At 46.1% G+C, this 23630-nt stretch overlaps 1 protein-coding gene across 2 annotated transcripts in view; it reads right to left on the reverse strand.

Annotated features, from left to right (window-relative positions):
• INPP5K (inositol polyphosphate-5-phosphatase K) overlaps positions 1 to 22787 on the reverse strand; it is an 89411-nt gene extending 66624 nt beyond the window's left edge. For both annotated transcript variants that reach the window (XM_077294457.1, XM_077294456.1), the window contains exon 1: positions 22669 to 22787. The gene's annotated coding sequence lies outside the window, so the exon portion shown is untranslated. The remainder of the gene's footprint in view (positions 1 to 22668) is intronic.
• Positions 22788 to 23630: the final 843 nt, after the last annotated feature.

Below are 23630 nucleotides of genomic sequence, written 5' to 3' on the forward strand. Positions count from 1 at the left end.
GCCCGCAATAGGCGCAGGTGGAATTGCGATCCACCTGTGCCTATTAACTAGTTAAATGCCGCTGTCAAACTCTGGCATTTAACAAGCGTTTTTGGCCATCATTCCGGAAACGCGCACACCGCTGACCCCTGTCACATGATCGGGGGTCAGCAGTGCGTCAGCATGACAACCAGAGGTCTCCTGGAGACCTCTATGGTTGTTGATGCCAGATTGCTGTGAGCGCCACCCTGTGGTCAGAGCTCATAGCAATGCTGTAATTCAGCTACATAGGGGCGATGCTCAGATCGCCCCTATGTAGCAGAGCCGAACAGGCTATGCCAGCTTCTAGACTCCCATGGAGGCTATTGAAGCATAGCAAAAAAAAGTGTTTTTAAAAATATGAAAAAAATAGAAAATACATAAAAGTTCAAGTCACCCCCCCATTGCCCCATTCAAAATAATAAATAATAAAAAACAAAAAACAAACCTACACATATTTGGTATCGCCACGTTCAGAATCGCCCGATCAATTAAAAAAAAATTAAAAAAAAAGTATTAACCTGGTTGCTAAACCGTGTAGCGAGAAAAAAATTCAAAACGCCAGAATTAAGTTTTTTTGGTCGCCGCGACATTGTATTAAAATGCAATAACGGGCGATCAAAAGAACGTGTCTGCACCAAAATGGTATCAGTAAAAACGTCGGCTCGGCATGCAAAAAATAAGCCCTCATCCGACCCGAGATCACGAAAAATGGAGGCGCTACGGGTATCGGAAAATGGCACTTTTTTTTTTTTTTTTTAGCTAAGTTTGGAATTTTTTTTACAACTTAGATAAAAAAGAACCTAGACATGTTTGGTGTCTATGAACTCGAAATGACCTGGAGAATCATAATTTTGATTAACCCCTTCCTGACATCAGACGTACTATCCCGTCGAGGTGGGGTGGGCCCCCATGACCGCCGACGGGATAGTACGTCATACGCGATCGGCCGCGCTCACGGGGGGAGCGCGGCCGATCGCGGCCGGGTGTCGGCTGCATATCGCAGCTGACATCCGGCACTATGTGCCAGGAGCGGTCACGGACCGCCCCCGGCACATTAACCCCCGGCACACCGCGATCAAACATGATCGCGGTGTACCGGCGGTACAGGGAAGCATCGCGCAGGGAGGGGGCTCCCTGCGTGCTTCCCTGAGACGATCGGTACAAGGTGATGTACTCACCTCGTACCGAACGTCTTCTCCCTGCAGGCCCCGGATCCAAAATGGCCGAGGGGCTGTATCCGGGTCCTGCAGGGAGCACTTCCGGGTCGGAGCAGGCTGCAGATGAAAGCTGCAGCCTGCTCCGATGAAAGTATGATCGCAGATCTGATAGAGTGCTGTGCACACTATCAGATCTGCGATCTGTGATGTCCCCCCCTGGGACAAAGTAAAAAAGTAAAAAAAAAAAAATTCCACGTGTAAAAAAAAAAAAAAAAAAAAAAATTCCTAAATAAATAATAATAAAAAAAAAATATATTATTCCCATAAATACATTTCTTTATTTAAAAAAAACAAACAAAAACAATAAAAGTACACATATTTAGTATCGCCGCGTCCGTAACGACCCAACCTATAAAACTGGCCCACTAGTTAACCCCTTCAGTAAACACCGTAAGAAAAAAAAAAAAAAAACGAGGCAAAAAACAACGCTTTATTACCATACCGCCGAACAAAAAGTGGAATAACACGCGATCAGAAAGACGGATATAAATAACCATGGTACCGCTGAAAACGTCATCTTGTCCCGCAAAAAACGAGCCGCCATACAGCATCATCAGCAAAAAAATAAAAAAGTTATAGTCCTCAGAATAAAGCGATACCAAAATAATTATTTTTTCTATAAAATAGTTTTTATCGTATAAAAGCGTCAAAACATAAAAAAATGATATAAATGAGGTATCGCTGTAATCGTACTGACCCGACGAATAAAACTGCTTTATCAATTTTACCAAGCGCAGAACGGTATAAACGCCTCTCCCAAAAGAAATTCATGAATAGCTGGTTTTTGGTTATTCTGCCTCACAAAAATCGGAATAAAAAGTGATAAAAAATGGTCACGTGTCCGAAAATGTTACCAATAAAAACGTCAACTCGTCCCGCAAAAAACAAGACCTCACATGACTCTGTGGACCAAAATGTGGAAAAATTATAGGTCTCAAAATGTGGAGACGCAAAAACTTTTTTGCTATAAAAAGCGTCTTTTAGTCTGGTTTCACACTTGCGTTTTTATCTGCATGCGTTTTTTAAAAAAACCACATGTGTGAAAAAATGCATGTAAACGCGGTAAAACGCATGCGTTTTTATAGAAAAACACAAGAAAACAAGAAAAAAAACAAAAAACCCTAACCCTACCCCTAACCCTACCCCTAACCTGAAATACGTGGCACTGAAATACGTGGCACTGAAATATACGTTTATATACGTATATAAGTGCCACGATATTTCAGTGGCCACGTATATAAGTGCCACGTATTTAAGTGCCACGTATTTAAGTGCCACGTATTTAAGTGCCACGTATTTAAGTGCCACGTATTTAAGTGCCACGTATTTAAGTGCCACGTATTTAAGTGCCACGTATTTAAGTGCCACGTATTTAAGTGCCACGTATTTAAGTGCCACGTATTTAAGTGCCACGTATTTAAGTGCCACGTATTTAAGTGCCACGTATTTACGTGCCACGTATTTTTCAGTGCCTGAAATACGTGGCACTGAAATACGTGGCACTGAAATATCGTGGCACTGAAATATCGTGGCACTGAAATATCGTGGCACTGAAATATCGTGGCACTGAAGTATTTACGTGCCACGTATTTTTCAGTGCCTGAAATACGTGGCTCTTAAATACGTGGCTCTTAAATACGTGGCACTTATATACGTGGCACTTATATACGTGGCATTTATGACTGTCAGAAAATGTTCAGTAAACGGTTAGGGGTGAGGTTAGGGTTAGGGTTTCAGGTAGAATTGGGGAGTTTCCACTGTTCAGGCACATCAGGGGCTCTCCAAACGCGACATGGCGTCCAATCTCAATTCCAGCCAATTCTGCGTTGAAAAAGTAAAACAGTGCTCCTTCCCTTCCGAGCTCTCCCGTGCGTCCAAAAAGGGGTTTACCCCAACATATGGGGTATCAGCGTACTAGGGACAAATTGAACAACAACTTCTGGGGTCCAAGTTCTCTTGTTATCCTTGGGAAAATAAAAATTTGGGGGGCTAAAAATCATTTTTGTGGGAAAAAAAATATGTTTTATTTTCACGGCTCTGCGTTGTAAACTAGTGAAACACTTGGGGGTTCAAAGTTCTCACGACACATCTAGATAAGTTCCTTGGGAGGTCTAGTTTCCAATATGGGGTCACTTGTGGGGGGTTTGTACTATTTGGGTACATCAGGGGCTCTGCAAATGCAACGTGACGCCTGCAGACCAATCCATTTAAGTCTGCTTTCCAAATGGCGCTCCTTCCCTTCCGAGCTCTGTCATGCACCCAAACAGTGGTTCCCCCCCACATAGGGGGTATCAGCGTACTCAGGACAAATTGGACAACAACTTTTAGGGTCCAATTTATCCTGATACCCTTGTGAAAATACAAAACTGGGGGCTAAAAAATCATTTTTGTGAAAAAAAAAAAATAATTTTTATTTTCACGGCTCTGCGTTATAAACTGTAGTGAAACACTTGGGGGTTCAAAGTTCTCACAACACATCTAGATAAGTTCCTTGGGGGGTCTAGTTTCCAATATGGGGTCAGTTGTGGGGGGTTTGTACTGTTTGGGTACATCAGGGGCTCTGCAAATGCAACGTGACGCCTGCAGACCAATCCATTTAAGTCTGCATTCCAAATGGCGCTCCTTCCCTTCCGAGCTCTGTCATGCGCCCAAACAGTGGTTCCCCCCCACATAGGGGGTATCAGCGTACTCAGGACAAATTGGACAACAACTTTTAGGGTCCAATTTATCCTGATACCCTTGTGAAAATACAAAACTGGGGGCTAAAAAATCATTTTTGTGAAAAAAAAAAAAAAAAATTATTTTCACGGCTCTGCGTTATAAACTGTAGTGAAACACTTGGGGGTTCAAAGTTCTCACAACACATCTAGATAAGTTCCTTGGGGGGTCTAGTTTCCAATATGGGGTCACTTGTGGGGGGTTTGTACTGTTTGGGTACATCAGGGGCTCTGCAAATGCAACGTGACGCCTGCAGACCAATCCATTTAAGTCTGCATTCCAAATGGCGCTCCTTCCCTTCTGAGCTCTGTCATGCGCCCAAACAGTGGTCCCCCCCCACAAATGGGGTATCAGCGTACTCCAGACAAATTGGACAACAACTTTTGGGGTCCAATTTATCCTGATACCCTTGTGAAAATACAAAACTGGGGGCTAAAAAATCATTTTTGTGAAAAATAAAAATAATTTTTATTTTCACGGCTCTGCGTTATAAACTGTAGTGAAACACTTGGGGGTTCAAAGCTCTCAAAACACATCTAGATAAGTTCCTTAGGGGGTCTACTTTCCAAAATGGTGTCACTTGTGGGGGGGTTTAATGTTTAGGCACATCAGGGGCTCTCCAAACGCAACATGGCATCCCATCTTAATTCCAGTCAATTTTGCATTGAAAAGTAAAATAGCGCTTCTTCCCTTCTGAGCTCTGCTATGCGCCCAAACAATGGTTTACACCCACATATGGGGTATCGTCGTACTCAGAACAAATTGCACAACAACTTTTGTGGTCTAATTTCTTCTCTTACCCTTGGGGAAATAAAAAAATGGGGGTGAAAAGATCATTTTTGTGAAAAAATATGATTTTTTATTTTTACGGCTCTGCATTATAAACTTCTGTGAATCACTTGTTGGGTCAAAGTGCTCACCACACATCTAGATAAGTTCCTTAGGGGGTCTACTTTCCAAAATGGTGTCACTTGTTAGGGGTTTCAATGTTTAGGCACATCAAGGGCTCTCTAAATGCAACATGGCGTCCCATCTCAATTCCAGTCAATTTTGCATTGAAAAGTCAAATGGCGCTCTTTTGCTTCCAAGCTCTGCCATGCGCCCAAACTGTGGTTTACCCCCACATATGGGGTATCAGCGTACTCAGAACAAATTGTACAACAACTTTTGGGGTCTATTTTCTCCTGTTACCCTTGGTAAAATAAAACAAATTGGAGCTGAAATAAATTTTGTGTGAAAAAAAGTTAAATGTTCATTTTTATTTAAACATTCCAAAAATTCCTGTGAAACACCTGAAGGGTTAATAAACTTCTTGAAAGTGGGTTTGAGTACCTTGAGGGGTGCAGTTTTTAGAATGGTGTCACACTTGGGTATTTTCTATCATATAGACCCGTCAAAATGACTTCAAATGAGATGTGGTCCCTAAAAAAAAATGGTGTTGTAAAAATGAGAAATTGCTGGTCAACTTTTAACCCTTATAACTCCGTCACAAAAAAAAATTTTGGTTCCAAAATTGTGCTGATGTAAAGTAGACATGTGGGAAATGTTATTTATTAAGTATTTTGTGTGACATATGTCTGTGATTTAAGGGCATAAAAATTCAAAGTTGGAAAATTGCGAAATTTTCAAAATTTTCGCCAAATATTCGTTTTTTTCACAAATAAACGCAAGTTATATCGAAGAAATTTTACCACTAACATGAAGTACAATATGTCACGAGAAAACAATGTCAGAATCGCCAAGATCCGTCAAAGCGTTCCAGAGTTATAACCTCATAAAGGGACAGTGGTCAGAATTGTAAAAATTGGCCCGGTCATTAACGTGCAAACCACCCTTGGGGGTGAAGGGGTTAAATTGGCATAAAAAATGACACCAAAAACTCCAAGTAAAAAAAAAACAAACAAACAGAACTGTGCAAATGATGAATACTGCAACTCTCTACTAATCGGTCTGCCTAATACTAAACTCTCTCCTCTCCAATCCATCCTGAATACAGCAGCCAAGCTGATATTTCTGTCCAGCCGCAACACCGTTGCTTCCAGCCTGTCCCAGTCATTGCACTTGTTTCCCTTTCGCAATAGAATACAACATAAATTTATCACACTTGCATACAAAGCTTTCCACAGTGTTGTATCATCCGACATCTCACCACTCATCTATCAACATACTCATACTCTCCATTCAGTTATGGATTGAATATTAAAGGGGTTGTCTAGTCCAAACAGATAAGTGCAGTCACTCTGTGTAACTGCAGACTTATGAATCCCCCAGTGCACGCATTATGTACTGCGGGGATTCGCGGTTTCAGACCCGGGACAGGAGGGTATGTATACATTATACATATTCCCAGACGGGGACGTGGCCTCGCTCTCTAGTCCGACATAACCACTGGCCGCCCACATCACTAGACAGGGTGCAGCCTCGCTCAATGAAAGTATATGGATCAAGGCCACGTCCACCCACCGGGGGTATGTATAACACATACATACCCTCTGGTCACTGGTCTGAAATCGGCGAATCCTTGCAGAGCACAGTGTGCGCTAGGGGGATTCATAAGTGTGCAATCACACAGAGTGAATACAGACTTATCAATTTGGACCGGGCAACCCTTTTAACATCTTTCATAATCTGAACCTCCGACTCCCAAGGCTTTTCTCAAGCTGCACCCATTCTCTGGAATGCAGTACATTATTTCCATTCCTTTACATATAATCAGATTACACACTCTACTTCTTATACAATAACCAAGAGCTGTTATTGTATGTGCTACAGTCATAAAACTAATCACTAGATCCTTGTAATAAATGCTAAATATTTCACATGATTCATAAAACACAAATACAGATTATATAACATTGATTTTGACCATATGTGCATTCGTGATAGAAGTTTAACGTGTTGGACAACTGTTTAACTTTAGCATAAAAATGCATTCACATTACATTTTCTGACCAATACCACATTATAGACTAATAAGCACAACTTTAAGTGGCAACCTATGCAATCGTGAGATTTTTAACTGATTGAATATTAGGCCCTCCCTGTTTGTTCTGGGGTGCTTTAACATAACATGTTGTCCCTAAGGCAATCACAATGCGTTATCCACAAATACTGGAAGAGATATCAGCGTGTAGTCAGGGTTGTGGAGTCGGTATAAATTGGACTGACTCCTAAAACACATAATTTGGGTACAGTCGTACAATACAGGATGTGCTGTACATTTTTTCAGAATAATTTGGGAAAGTTCTGAAACGTCCTATAAATGTCTGTTCTGTTCCTGATCTCGGCTTTTAGCTGAGATGAATCTGTGCTGCACTTTATGTACAATGCCTACAAGTAGTATTCAACCCCCTGCAGATTTAGCAGGTTTAATAAGATGCAAATAAGTTAGAGCCTTTAAACTTCAAACAAGAGCAGGATTTATTAACAGATGCATAAATCTTACAAACCAAAAAGTTTTGTTGCTCAGTTAAATTTTTATGAATTTTAAACATAAAAGTGTGGGTCAATTATTATTCAACCCCTAGGTTTAATATTTTGTGGAATAACCTTTGTTTGCAATTACAGCTAATAATCGTCTTTTATAAGACCTGATCAGGCCGGCACAGGTCTCTGGAGTTATCTTGGCCCACTCCTCCATGCAGATCTTCTCCAAGTTATCTAGGTTCTTTGGGTGTCTCATGTGGACTTTAATCTTGAGCTCCTTCCACAAGTTTTCAATTGGGTTAAGGTCAGGAGACTGACTAGGCCACTGCAACACCTTGATTTTTTGCCTCTTGAACCAGGGCTTGGTTTTCTTGGCTGTGTGCTTTGGGTCGTTGTCTTGTTGGAAGATGAAATGACCACCCATCTTAAGATCCTTGATGGAGGAGCGGAGGTTCTTGGCCAAAATCTCCAGGTAGGCCGTGCTATCCATCTTCCCATGGATGCGGACCAGATGGCCAGGCCCCTTGGCTGAGAAACAGCCCCACAGCATGATGCTGCCACCACCATGCTTGACTGTAGGGATGGTATTATTGGGGTCATATGCAGTGCCATCCAGTCTCCAAACCTCACGTGTGTGGTTGGCACCAAAGATCTCGATCTTGGTCTCATCAGACCAGAGAACCTTGAACCAGTCAGTCTCAGAGTCCTCCAAGTGATCCTGAGCAAACTGTAGACGAGTCTTGACATGACGCTTTGAAAGTAAAGGTACTTTAGGGGCTCGTCTGGAACGGAGACCATTGCGGTGGAGTACGTTACTTATGGTATTGACTGAAACCAATGTCCCCACTGCCTCGGCACGGGAGGAAACTTTCAAAGGCTGTCCAGGCCGTGGAAGGCTAACAGTAGTTCCATAAGCCTTCCACTTCCGGATGATGCTCCCAACAGTGGAGACAGGTAGGCCCAACTCCTTGGAAAGGGTTTTGTACCCCTTGCCAGCCTTGTGACCCTCCACGATCTTGTCTCTGATGGCCTTGGAATGCTCCTTTGTCTTTCCCATGTTGACCATGTATGAGTGCTGTTCACAAGTTTGGGGAGGGTCTTAAATAGTCAGAAAAGGCTGGAAAAAGAGATAATTAATCCAAACATGTGAAGCTCATTGTTCTTTGTGCCTGAACTACTTCTTAATACTTTAGGGGAACCAAACAGAATTCTGGTGGGTTGAGGGGTTGAATAATAAATGACCCTCTGAAAATACTTTTCACAATTTAAAAAAAAAAATAAACAAAGAAATAACATTCTTTTTTGCTGCAGTGCATTTCACACTTCCAGGCTGATCTACAGTCCAAATGTCACAATGCCAAGTTAATTCCAAATGTGTAAACCTGCTAAATCTGCAGGGGGTTGAATACTACTTGTAGGCACTGTACATGCTCAGTAGTGACCAGGGCTGTGGAGTCGGGAGTCAGGGAAATTAAAGGGCCACTGTCACCCCCCCCCCCCCCCCCAACCGTTATAAACTAAAAGAGCCACCTTGTGCAGCAGTAATGCTGCAGTCTAACAAGGTGGCTCTTTTAGTTTTTGATTCATTTATTACCTGGGGGATTCATACAGGACGCTTCGGACCGCCTCCTGGTACAATATCTGGTATGTGTGGCCAATTTTTAAAACGCTTTTTTGAGGTAATAAATGAATCAAAAACTAAAAGAGCCACCTTGTTAGAATGAGGAATTACTGCTGCACAAGGTGGCTCTTTTAGTTTATAACGGCTGGGGGGGGGGGGTGACAGTGGCCCTTTAAGATGCTGGAGGTTTAGCTTACAGACTCCACAGCCCAGCGTGTAATGACACATGCTATGAATAGTCCAAATCCAGGAGTACAGCGTGGGCATCATGTCCCTATTCTTGAGCAATGAATGGAGGATATCTCAGAGTAAATCTGTATTTATTGTTTTATTAATGTGATTGTGGCAAGGGCCAGTACACCTAAAGAGGTTAACTAGTGGAAACAAGTTTATCACCTATCCACAGACTAGGTGATAATGTATTGATCAGTTAGGGCCTGACTGCTGGGACACATGTGCACATGTGTGACCGCTGCTCCATTCATTCCCTATGGGGATAGCTGTCAGCCATCACTCCTAACTCCCCAATTCTTGTGTTCTCTAAAAAACAGCCCCAGAGTTCACTTCCAGGAAGAACCTAAGGACAGACCGCTCATACTCAGCAGGCCAGATCCTTCTTTTTCTAGACATCATGCTTTGAGGGGGAGTTGGGAGGCCCTCATACACATTAAACCATTGCTGGATGCTGCAGATATCGGTGTGTTCAGACGACTTTAGTTTAAGGGTAGGTGCACACGATCAGTAAACACTGCGGGTTGGACGCTGCATACTTGTGTAGCGTCCAACCCGCAGTGGACAGATGTTACAGCTAAGTGGATGAGATTTCAAGAAATCCCATGTCCAGAGATGCCCACGCCTCACCCACGGAGACGGACATGAGGCACGTCTTTCCAGACGGCAGCAGGTCTATTTCTCTTGTGGAGACGCTCAGTCTCCGCAAGATAAATTTCATCCGTACAATGTATTGAACATGGTGAATCCTCGTGGGTCAATGAACACATGCGGATTCACCTGTGTTCAATAGATGGCAGTGCTTTGGACAGAGCGGACACGCACTGCGGAGTCTGCGTCCAAAGTGCTGCCAATTCCTGATCGGGTGCACATACCCTTAGGGTTCATTCAGACGTCAGGGATTTCCATTAGCATTCTGGATCAGATTTACATCAGTGCTTGTTCAGTGTGTGGCCGTTTCTTTTCGGGTAGGAAAGGCTTGAGAAGACTTCTCATCTCAAACAAACATGAAAATCAGACTACACAGATGGCATCCGATCGCTGGGCAATTTTTGGGCAGACTCAGACTTGTATTGGCGAGTTTGTTCTGTGATTCGGATAAAATCTGATAAGTCTCCGTCTATTGGTGCGTGTTGTACAGCCCCATAGACTATAAGGGATAGGAGTTCAATCCTGGAAAAACACGGATAGAACAGGTGAAAATCTGATGTCCATATGATGCTCAATCTTAAAAAGATATATAACATGCCTTACGATAGTAAGAATAGTGGATGCAGAAATTTAAGGTGCTAAAATAATATATCTATTCTCTAAAAGGATTGCGTGGGTCTGAAAGTAGGCTCTCCTAAAAATCTGTGGTTTGAGCATATATAGAGGACTATATGAGAGGCCTCCAGTCCTGGGTGCTGTATGGCATGTGATCTGCCCCAACTACTACATCTACTTTTAGGGTGTAGTCAGATGGCCGGCGACTCTCCTGACCGAGGCCAGTCCGAGCATTGCGGCTCGATATCAGTCCGATTCATACGGATGTCCGACTGCGCACATAGGCCTAGTTCAGACTACAGTATTTTCCATTCATGTGCTGCCTGTATGCCAGTGCAGATGAGCAGTTTTCCCCATGGATGTGTTACAGATGAGCTACTGTATGTAACGCCAGGCATCTCCTTTATCGGTCCAGGATGTGGATGAGTGCACGGAGCTGCATACAGACCCCGTCTACTCCACTAATTGTGGACCAAGCTAGACGCTTATCTGATACTGCTATGTTAAAGAAGCCCTATACCCACAGATCAGGGTCTTCCCTGGTCTCCAGCGACGCTCTGATCATCTCACGCGACGGATATTCCAATTTGTCGGGTAACACTGCGCATTGTGCGAGCCTGAGGTCACTTTTACAATGTAAGTCTAAGGCTACTTTCACACTAGCGTCGTGCACTGCACATCGCAATGCGTCATTGTGGATAAAAAACGCATCCAGCAAAGTTGCCCGCAGGATGCGTTTTTTTCTCCATAGACTTTTATTAGCAACGCATTGCGACGCAGTGCCACACGTCACAACAGTCGTGCGACGGTTGCGCCGTGTTTTGGCGCACCGCCGCCACAAAAAAATGTTACATGTAACTTTTTTTGTGCGTCGGGACCGCCATTTTCGACCGCGCATGAACGGCCGAAATGCCGCCCCGTTCTCCCCGGACCTTGCAATGGGGCAGCGGAAGTGTCGTAAGACTGCTTCCGCTGCCCACGTCGGGCATTTTTTGCACAGTATGCGTCGGTACGTCGGGCTGACGCAGAGCGACGGCCCCGTACCGACGCTAGTGTGAAAGTAGCCTAAGGAGGGTCAATGTGAGCCGGAATTGTAGTCATGTGACTATAAAAAAGGACCGAAGTGGCGCTAGAAAAGGAAGATGGCGATGAGTGAATGTATTACTGCACTTACACTGCATTACATGGACACAGGTTTAAGGAATAACAAAAATGTCTTCAGAGCCTGACAAGAGCTGAAGCTGCTTTATAGCAGAGGGGAGAATGTTCTCAGATCGTCACTACAACAATTCTGTTTCCGCATCATTTGAAAAACAGATTTAAACAAGTCACATGATCGTCCTGGAGGCTTTGCCTCCCCCCCTCTGGACAAACTACGCTACAACCAGCCAGATTCAGCGGCATCTAAACTAGGGCAGGCGGGTGGTCCTCGGGAGTGAGCTGGGGGTCTCCAGATGTGACTGGTGAAGTGTATGAATATGCCAGATAGGCATAGCTCCCAACCGTCCCTCATACTGCGGGACTGTCCCGATTCTGAGGCTGTGCCCCGCAGTCCTGCACGGGACTCTGCTTCTCCCGCACACAGCAGAAGCAGCCGACACACCCCCTTGTATTAGGCAGGGATGGGATGGAAGCAGCGAAGAATAAACTCCAGGCAGTGACCGTGCAGAGGCTGAGCACAGCTACTCTCGCAGCCAGGTCTGATCAGCCGCCATCAGAGACACTTTGGGAAGAGATCTCCACTCCAGTCTCCCTCTCTCCGCTTCCTCCCTGATTTATTTCCTCGATGGTAGAGAACGGAGGGAGGATGAGGAGGGTAAGTTACAAGAGAGGCGAGAGGGGAGGCTCCTGCACTCAGCACACGCTGCTGCTGCTGGAAAGTTAAGTGCACTGTCTGCGCTCCATCACAGCTGACAGCTCACCACTCCCTGGCCGAGAGCACACCAGGAACTTTACTGCTCAGATGGCAGTGTCCGTGTGCCTGGGCTCACACACTCTGTTGCCTCTGCTCCTGCATTACCGTAATTACCCTGGTGCTGCAGCAGACCTACTGTCTCCAATTACCAATATATCTAGCAATAAGCGGCACTTCTTATCTGCCATGCTCATCGACATCAGCCAGCAGCCTGGTGCTACAACCTGGGCACCACAGACCCCCAGAGCATCACAGACCCCCAGAGGACCACATATCCCCCAGAGCATCACAGACCCCCAGAGCATCACAGACCCTCAGAGCATCACAGACCCCCCAGAGCATCACAGACCCCCCCCCAGAGCATCAGACCCCCCCAGAGCATCACAGACCCCCCCCAGAGCATCACAGACCCCCCCCAGAGCATCACAGACCTCCCAGAGCATCACAGACCCCCAGAACAGGGACACATCTCCTCCAAAAACCTGCAGCAGGTCCGTCTATATACACACTGCAAGCTGCAGCAGGTCCATCTATATACACACTGCAAGCTGCAGCAGGTCCATCTATGTGCACACTGCAAGCTGCAGCAGGTCGCTTATACAGTATGAAGCATCATGTGTGGCCATTATACTGTACGCAGAATCATGTGTGGCCATTATACAGTATGGAGCACTGTGTGGCCATTATACTGTAGGCAGCATCATGTGTGACCATTATACTGTACTCAGCATCATGTGTGGCCATTATACAGTATTGAGCATCATGTGTGGCCATTATACAGTATTGAGCATCATATGTGGCCATTATACAGTATGAAGCATCATGTGTGACCATTATACAGTATTGAGCATCATGCGTGGCCATTATACAGTATGGAGCACTGTGTGGCCATGGTACAGTATTGAGCATCATGTGTGGCCATTATACAGTATGAATCACTGTGTGGCCATTATACAGTATGGAGCACTATGTGGCCATTATACAGTATTGTGCATCATGTGGGGCGATTATACAGTATGAAGTACTTTGTGGCCATTATACAGTATGGAGCACTGTGTGGCCATTATACGGTATTGAGTATCATGTGTGGCCATTATACAGTACTAGATGGTGGCCCGATTCTAACGCATCGGGTATTCTAGAATATGCATGTCCACGTAGTATATTGCCCAGCCACGTAGTATATTGCCCAGTCACGAAGTATATTGCCCAGCCACGTAGTATATTGCCCAGCCACGTAGTATATTGCCCAGCCACGTAGTATTTAGTATTTTGCCCAGCCACGTAGTATATTGCCCAGCCATGTAGTATTTAGTATATTGCCCAGCCACCTAGTATTTTGCCCAGCCACGTAGTATATTGTCCAGGCATGTAGTATATTGCCAAGTGACGTAGTATATTGCCCAGCGACGTAGTATAGTGCCCAGCGACGTAGTATACAGCACAGAGCCACGTAGTATATTGCACAGCGAAGTAGTATACAGCACAGAGCCACGTGGTATATTGGCCAGTCACATAGTATATTGCCCCATTTGTCACAGGTTAAAAAATAAAAAATAAACATATACTCACCTTTCCGAGGGCCCCTTGTAGTCCACGGCAGCTTCCGTTCCCAGGGTTGGTCTGAGCGCAGGACCTGTGATGACGTCGCGGTCACATGACCGTGTAGCGGTCACATGACCGTGACGTCACGTCAGGTCCTTTCCGCGCAGGACTTGTGATGACGTCGCGGTCACATGACCGTGACGTCATGGCAGGTCCTTCTGCCATACCATCTTTGCCACCGCAACCTGCAACGGAAGATGGCGGGCTGCGCGAGCGGCTCAGCGGACTACAGAGGGTGAGTATAGCAGGTTTTTTTATTTATTATTTATTATTTTTAACATTACATTTTGTACTATTGATGCCGCATAGGCAGCGTCAATAGTACAAAGTTGGGGACACAGGGTTAATAGCAGCGGTAACGGAGTGCGTTACCCGCGGCATAACGCGGTCCGTTACCGCCGGCATTAACCCTGTGTGAGCGGTGATCGGAGGGGAGTATGCGGGTGCCGGGCAGTGAGTGCGGGGAGTAAGGAGCGGCCATTTTTTTCCGGACCGTGCGCGTCGCTGATTGGTTGCGGCAGCCATGACAGGCAGTTGGCGAGACCAATCAGCGAACGAATAACCGCGACAGACAGACAGACAGAAGGACAGACAGACGGAAGTACCCTTAGACAATTATATAGTAGATGGAGAATCATGTGGCCATTATACAGTATGGGGCATCATGTGTGGCCATTATACAGTATGGAGCATCATGTGTGGCCATTATACAGTAAGGAGCATCATGTGTGGCCATTATACAGTATGGTGTTGTGAATTTGTTCTTGGGCTCCCTCTGGTGGCTTTTAGCGATATGGCTGGTCTTGGCTGGTTCAGCTGTTTCATTTTGCTGCTAAGCGGGGCCTATTTAAGCCAGCTGGACCTTTACTTGTTGCCTGCTGTCGGTGTATTCAGTCCTGATTCATTGCTCTCCTGAATATTCCTTGTGACCAGTCTCCTGCTAGGAGAAGCTAAGTTTGCTTGTTTATTTTGCTCATGATTTCCTTGAAAACGTTTCTCAGTATATTATGAGTTCAGTCCAGCTTGCTTTTATGTGATTTTTTGCTCGCTGGTTAGTTCTGGGGTGCTGAGGTGCTCCCCCCACATCGTTAGTTGGTGTGGGGGTTCTTGCATCCTCAGTGTGGATATTTTTGGATAGGGTTTTGTACTGACCGCATAGACTCTTTGCTGTCCTCTGTCTATCTAGTGATTAGCGGGCCTCCTTTGCTGAATCTGTTTTCATAACTGCGTTTTTGCTTTCTCCTTTACTCACCGTTATTATTTGTGGGGGGCTGTTCTATACTTTGGGGTTATTTCTCTGAGGCAAGTGAGGCTTTGTTTCCCTCTACAGGTAGTTAGTTTCTCAGGCTGTGAAGAGACGTCTAGGATTTCTAGGTACGTTCCACGGCTGCCTATAGTGTGTACGGTTAGGATCAGGATTGCGGTCAGTCCAGTTACCACATCCCCAGAGCTCGTCCTATGTTCTTTACTAAGCTGGTCAGATTTGTGATCCTAAGCCACTAAGGATCATAACAGTACAGCAGGCCTTAAAGTGTTAATGCAGCAAAAGAGGGAGAAGAGAAATCCTAAGGTCATTTTTTTTTTTTCCTCTGCACTGTGTTCAGCTTCTCTCCTCCCCTTAATCTCTGGGTGGTTCTGAATGCAGCTACTGATATGGACATTCAGAGTCTGTCTTCTAGTGTGGATCATCTCACTGCAAGGGTACAGGGCATTCAGGATTATGTAATCCGCAGTCCTATGTCAGAGCCTAAAATACCTATTCCTGAGCTGTTCTCTGGAGATAGATCTAGGTTTTTGAACTTTAAGAATAATTGTAAGTTATTCCTTTCTTTGAGACCTCGCACATCTGGTGACTCTGTTCAGCAAGTTAAAATTGTTATTTCTTTGTTACGTGGCGACCCTCAAGATTGGGCATTCTCTCTGGCGCCAGGAGATCCTGCACTGCTAAATGTTGATGCGTTTTTTTCTGTCGCTTGGATTGCTTTATGAGGAACCTAATCTGGTAGACCAAGCAGAGAAGGTTTTGCTGGCTCTCTCTCAGGGTCAGGATGAAGCAGAGGTTTATTGCCAGAAGTTTAGGAAGTGGTCAGTGCTCACTCAGTGGAATGAGTGCGCCCTGGCGGCGATTTTCAGAAAGGGTCTTTCTGAAGCCCTTAAAGATGTTATGGTGGGGTTCCCCACGCCTGCGGGTCTGAATGAGTCAATGTCTTTGGCCATTCAGATTTATCGGCGTTTGCGGGAGCGCAAACCTGTGCACAATCTGGCGGTATTTTCTGAGCAGAAACCTGAGCCTATGCAATGCGACAGGATTCTGACCAGAGTTGAACGGCAAAACTACAGACGTCAGAACGGGTTGTGCTTTTACTGTGGCGATTCTGCTCATGTTATCTCAGCATGCTCTAAGCGCACAAAAAACTTCGCTAAGTCTGTCACCATTGGTACTGTACAACCTAAATTCATTTTGTCTATTACTTTGATTTGCTCTCTGTCATCCTACTCAGTTATGGCTTTTGTGGATTCAGGTGCTGCCCTGAATTTGATGGATTTGTCTTTTGCCAGGCCCTGTGGTTTTATCTTGGAGCCTTTACAATTCCCTATTCCACTAAAGGGAATTGACGCTACACCATTGGCCAAGAATAAACCTCAGTACTGGACTCAATTGACCATGTGCATGGCTCCTGCACATCAGGAGGTGATTCGCTTTCTGGTGCTACATAATTTGCATGATGTTGTTGTATTGGGTCTGCCATGGGTGCAGGCTCATAACCCAGTTCGGGATTGGAAAGCAATGTCTGTGTCAAGTTGGGGTTGCCAGGGAATTCATGGCGATGCTCCTTTGGTGTCAATTGCTTCTTCTACTCCTTCTGAAGTCCCTGAATTTTTGTCGGACTACCAGGATGTATTTGATGAGCCCAAATCCAGTGCCCTACTTCCTCATAGGGATTGTGATTGTGCCATAAACCTGATTCCTGGTAGTAAGTTCCCTAAGGGACGACTTTTTAATTTATCTGTACCTGAACATGCCGCTATGCGGAGTTATATAAAGGAGTCCTTGGAGAAGGGACATATTCGCCCGTCCTCGTCTCCTTTGGGTGCGGGGTTCTTTTTTGTGGCCAAGAAGGATGGTTCTCTGAGATCCTGTATAGATTATCGCCTTCTAAATATCATCACGGTCAAATTTCAGTACCCCTTGCCACTGTTGTCCGATCTGTTTGCCCGGATTAGGGGGGCCAGTTGGTTCACCAAGATAGATCTTCGAGGTGCGTATAATCTTGTGCGCATAAAGCAGGGCGATGAATGGAAAACAGCATTTAATACGCCCGAGGGCCATTTTGAGTACTTGGTGATGCCTTTTGGGCTTTCTAATGCCCCCTCTGTGTTTCAGTCCTTCATGCACGACATCTTCCGAGAGTATCTGGATAGATTTATGATTGTGTACCTGGATGATATTTTGGTCTTTTCTGATGATTGGGAGTCTCATGTGAAGCAGGTCAGGATGGTATTTCAGGTCCTGCGTGCCAATGCCTTGTTTGTGAAGGGCTCTAAATGTCTCTTCGGAGTCCAGAGGGTTTCCTTTTTGGGCTTTATTTTTTCTCCTTCTGCTATTGAGATGGATCCAGTCAAGGTCCAGGCTATTCATGACTGGACTCAACCTACATCTGTGAAGAGTCTTCAGAAGTTCTTGGGTTTTGCTAATTTTTACCGTCGCTTCATCACTAATTTCTCTAGTGTGGTTAAGCCTTTGACGGATTTGACCAAGAAGGGTTCTGATGTGACGAATTGGTCCCCTGCGGCCGTGGAGGCCTTTCAGGAGCTGAAACGTCGGTTTTATTCGGCTCCTGTCTTGCGCCAGCCCGATGTCTCTCTTCCCTTTCAGGTCGAGGTTGATGCTTCTGAGATTGGAGCAGGGGCTGTCTTGTCGCAGAAAAGCTCTGATAGGTCTGTGATGAGACCATGTGCTTTCTTTTCAAGAAAGTTTTCGCCTGCCGAGCGGAATTATGGTGTTGGTAATCGAGAGTTGTTGGCAATGAAGTGGGCATTTGAGGAGTGGCGACATTGGCTTGAGGGAGCCAGGCATCGTGTGGTGGTCTTGACGGATCACAAGAATTTGACTTATCTCGAGTCTGCCAAACGGTTGAATCCGAGACAGGCTCGATGGTCGCTGTTTTTCTCTCGTTTCAATTTCGTGGTTTCATATCTTCCGGGTTCGAAAAACGTGAAGGCTGATGCCCTTTCTAGGAGTTTTGTACCCGACTCCCCGGAAGTTTCTGAACCGACTGGTGTCCTCAAAGAGGGGGTGATTTTGTCTGCCATCTCTCCTGATCTGCGACGGGTGTTGCAGGAGTTTCAGGCCAATAGACCTGACCGTTGTCCACCGGAGAGACTGTTTGTTCCGGACAGATGGACCAGTAGAGTTATTTCCGAGGTGCATTCTTCGGTGTTGGCGGGTCATCCTGGGATTTTTGGTACCAGGGATTTGGTGGCGAGGTCCTTTTGGTGGCCTTCCTTGTCGCGGGATGTGCGTTCCTTTGTGCAGTCCTGTGGGATTTGTGCTCGGGCCAAGCCTTCCTGTTCTCGTGCCAGTGGTTTGCTTTTGCCTTTGCCTGTCCCAAAGAGGCCTTGGACGCATATTTCCATGGATTTTATTTCGGATCTTCCTGTCTCTCAGAAGATGTCTGTCATCTGGGTGGTTTGTGATCGTTTTTCTAAAATGGTCCATTTGGTACCCTTGCCTAAACTGCCTTCCTCTTCCGATTTGGTGCCACTGTTTTTTCAGAATGTGGTTCGTTTACATGGTATTCCGGAGAACATTGTGTCTGACAGAGGATCCCAGTTTGTGTCTAGATTTTGGTGGTCCTTTTGTGCTAAAATGGGCATTGAATTGTCTTTTTCGTCGGCCTTCCATCCTCAGACGAATGGTCAAACCGAACGAACTAATCAGACCTTGGAGGCTTATTTGAGATGTTTTGTTTCTGCTGATCAGGATGATTGGGTGACTTTTTTGCCATTGGCTGAGTTCGCCCTCAATAATCGGGCTAGTTCTGCTACTTTGGTTTCACCTTTCTTTTGCAATTCTGGTTTTCATCCTCGTTTTTCCTCGGGTCAGGTTGAGCCTTCTGACTGCCTTGGGGTGGCTTCTGTGGTGGATAGGTTGCAGCAGATTTGGAACCATGTGGTGGACAATTTGACCTTGTCCCAAGAGAAGGCTCAGCGCTTTGCTAACCGCCGTCGCTGTGTGGGTCCCCGACTCCGTGTGGGGGATTTGGTATGGTTGTCTTCTCGTTATGTCCCGATGAAGGTTTCCTCTCCTAAGTTCAAGCCTCGTTTCATTGGTCCTTATAAGATTTTGGAAATCCTCAACCCTGTGTCATTTCGTTTGGACCTTCCTACATCGTTTGCCATTCATAATGTGTTCCATCGGTCATTGTTGCGGAGATATGTGGTGCCTGTGGTCCCTTCTGTTGATCCTCCTGCTCCGGTCTTGGTCGAGGGGGAGTTGGAGTATGTGGCGGAGAAGATCTTGGATTCTCGTATTTCGAGACGGAAGCTTCAGTACTTGGTTAAGTGGAAGGGCTATGGTCAGGAGGATAATTCCTGGGTTGTCGCCTCCGATGTCCATGCGGCCGATTTGGTTCGTGCCTTTCATTTGGCTCGTCCGGATCGGCCTGGGAGCCCTGGTGAGGGTTCGGTGACCCCTCCTTAAGGGGGGGGGTACTGTTGTGAATTTGTTCTTGGGCTCCCTCTGGTGGCCTTTAGCGATATGGCTGGTCTTGGCTGGTTCAGCTGTTTCATTTTGCTGCTAAGCGGGGCCTATTTAAGCCAGCTGGACCTTTACTTGTTGCCTGCTGTCGGTGTATTCAGTCCTGATTCATTGCTCTCCTGAATATTCCTTGTGACCAGTCTCCTGCTAGGAGAAGCTAAGTTTGCTTGTTTATTTTGCTCATGATTTCCTTGAAAACGTTTCTCAGTATATTATGAGTTCAGTCCAGCTTGCTTTTATGTGATTTTTTGCTCGCTGGTTAGTTCTAGGGTGCTGAGGTGCTCCCCTCAGATCGTTAGTTGGTGTGGGGGTTCTTGCATCCTCAGCGTGGATATTTTTGGATAGGGTTTTGTACTGACCGCATAGACTCTTTGCTGTCCTCTGTCTATCTAGTGATTAGCGGGCCTCCTTTGCTGAATCTGTTTTCATAACTGCGTTTGTGCTTTCTCCTTTACTCACCGTTATTATTTGTGGGGGGCTGTTCTATACTTTGGGGTTATTTCTCTGAGGCAAGTGAGGCTTTGTTTCCCTCTTGGGGTAGTTTCTCAGGCTGTGAAGAGACGTCTAGGATTTCTAGGTACGTTCCACGGCTGCCTATAGTGTGTACGGTTAGGATCAGGATTGCGGTCAGTCCAGTTACCACATCCCCAGAGCTCGTCCTATGTTCTTTACTAAGCTGGTCAGATTTGTGATCCTAAGCCACTAAGGATCATAACAGTATGGGGCATCATGTGTGGCCATTATACAGTATGGAGCATCATGTGTGGCCATTATACAGTATGGAGCATCATGTGTGGCCATTATACAGTATGCAGCATCATGTGTGGCCATTATACAGTATGGAGCATCATGTGTGACCATTATACAGTATGGAGCATCATGTGTGACCATTATACAGTATGGAGCATCATGTGTGGCCATTATACAGTATGGAGCAACATGTGTGGCCATTATACAGTATGGAGCATCATGTGTGGCCATTATACAGTATAGAGCATCATGTGTGGCCATTATACAGTATGCAGCATCATGTGTGGCCATTATACAGTATGGAGCATCATGTGTGACCATTATACAGTATGGAGCATCATGTGTGGCTATTATACAGTATGGAACACTGTGTGGCCAATATACAGTATGGAGCATCATGTGGAGCCATTATACAGTATGGAGCATCATGTGGAGCCATTATACAGTATGGAGCATCATGTGGAGCCATTATACAGTATGGAGCATCATGTGGAGCCATTATACAGTATGGATCATCATGTGGAGCCATTATACAGTATGGAGCATCATGTGTGGCCATTATACAGTATGCAGCATCATGTTGGCCCATTATACTGTATGGAGCATCACGTGGGGCCAGTACACTGTACGCAGCATCATTTGGGGCCATTATACAGTATGGAGCGTCATGTGTGGCCATTATACAGTATGGAGCGTCATGTGTGGCCATATTTTTTCTTGTTTACAATTATTGTTTACGAAACATTGTGATCAGAAGTGCTAAATGGGTGTGGTTGGGGCTTGACTAGTTGTGAAATGGGTGTGGTCAGAGGTGTGGCCTAAAATTTGACTTTGTCCCTCTTTCCCTTCCTCGAAAGTTGGGAGGTATGCAGATAGGGGGTTGTAGCAGAAGCAAAACAGGAAGAAAACCTTTTTTTTTACTCCAAAAACAGTGCCATGTTTATTATTATTTATTATGCTTTGCTTATATAGCTCTGTCATATTCCGCAGCGCTTTACAGACATTAACGACGCTGCCGCCAATGGGGCTCACAATCTAGATTCCCCATCAGTCTTTGGAATGTGGGAGGAAACCGGAGAACCCGGAGGAAACCCACGCAAACACGGGGAGAAGATACAAACTCCGCAGGCCATCTTTGGTATTGCAGCCAAGGTTCATTTACATAAGGACATTTCAATATCATTACTAATAATGACAGGTGAAATACCAAAACTGCATTCCTCTACACGTGACCAGTACATTGTCCGTATGACATGTGGGAGCCAGCGGACATTCCCTGGCCACGACAGCACGAGAACATACCAGAGGTGGCCGGACATGTCACCTGTGTGGGGTCAGGGGGTTAGGGTTGTGTCAGGAGTTCAGGGGGGGGGGGGGATGTCAGGAGTTCAGGGGGGGGATGTCAGGAGTTCAGTGGAGGGGGATGTCAGGAGTTCAGTGGAGGGGGATGTCAGGAGTTCAGTGGAGGGGGATGTCAGGAGTTCAGTGGAGGGGGATGTCAGGAGTTCAGTGGAGGGGGATGTCAGGAGTTCAGGGGGGAAGTTCAGTGGAGGGGGATGTCAGGAGAGGGGGGATGTCAGGAGTTCAGGGGAGGGGGATGTCAGGAGTTCAGGGGAGGGGGATGTCAGATGATGGGGGGATGTCAGGAGCTCGGGGTCAGGAGATCAGGGAGGGGGGTCAGGAGCTCGGGGGGGAGGTTCAGGAGAGGGGGATGTCAGGAGAGGGGGATGTCAGGAGAGGGGGATGTCAGGAGAGGGGGATGTCAGGAGAGGGGGATGTCAGGAGTTCAGGGGAGGGGGATGTCAGGAGATGATGGGGGGATGTCAGGAGCTCGGGGGTGTGGTAGTGGGGGGGTCAGGAGATCAGGGAGGGGGGTCAGGAGCTCGGGGGGGAGGGTTGGGGGTGTCAGGACCTCGGGGTGCAGGGAAGGAAGTGCCTCCCCGTCATGTTCTTATACATATTATCCAGGGGTGGGTGAGCTGCTGACCCAGTAGTGGCGCCCCCTAATGTCCATATCCGCATGAAGCGCACACACGCAGTTTACACCGGCATACCTCATCTTTCATCACATCAAAAGAGAATATGAGACCAGCAACCATAACACCCGCCCGTCCGCAGGCCTGTACATCCCCGTTACCTGTCCCAGCTTTTCCCGGTCCGTCCTCCAGTCTCACTGACAACTTTACTGCGGTTTGTTTTGGTTCTATTTTCTTTACCTCCTCCTCACTCCCTTCCGTGGGCGGAGCTTCCCGTGATGTTAACACGTGACTGACATCACCGGGTGGTAGTCTTCACTTCTGTGTAGTGATTGGCTGATACCTGGATACTGATGAGGACGCAGTCGCCATCTTTGTTAGTGGCAGTGTTTTCCTAGTGCTGGCCTTTACCGTTTCTATGGCGACACTGAGTCATTCCTGTACTACAGATAGCCTGGGGTGTAAGATGGCTGACAGGGCTCCACTCTGATAGAGCTGCTGCTGCTGTCATATTTAAAGTAGGTCTTTACCCATTAAGAAATGCCAGCAGTGGCAGTACAACCTTTCCATTAGCCTCTACATCTTCCCATCCCTTTTTCCAGGATCCAGTATTTTCCATTCTTCAGTGAGGGTATGTGCACACGCTGCGGATTTTGCTGCGGATCTGTAGCAGTTTTCCATGAGCTGTACAGTACCATATAAACCTATGGAAAACAAAATCCGCAGTGCACATGCTGCAGAAAATACCGTGCGGAAACGCTGAGGTTTATATTCCCCAGCATGTCAATTCTTTGTGCGGATTCCGCAGCGGTTTACACCTGCTCCTCAATAGGAATCTGCAGGTGTGAGGGTATGTGCACACGCTGCGGATTACTCTGCAGATTTTTCCAGACTGATTTTGGTAAATCCGCAGGTATACCGCACTGCGGAATTACCGTGGATTTACCACAATTTTTTTTGCGGATTTTGTGCCGATTCCATCTGCGGTTTTACACCTGCAGATTCCTATTATGGAGCAGGTGTAAACCGCTGCAGAATCCGCACAAAGAATTGACATGCTGCGGAATATACAACGCTACGTTTCTGCGCATTTTTTTCTGTAGCATGTGCACTGCAGATTTTG

This window comes from Ranitomeya variabilis, chromosome 3 (genome assembly GCF_051348905.1).
Source record: "Ranitomeya variabilis isolate aRanVar5 chromosome 3, aRanVar5.hap1, whole genome shotgun sequence".
Lineage (NCBI taxonomy): Eukaryota > Metazoa > Chordata > Amphibia > Anura > Dendrobatidae > Ranitomeya > Ranitomeya variabilis.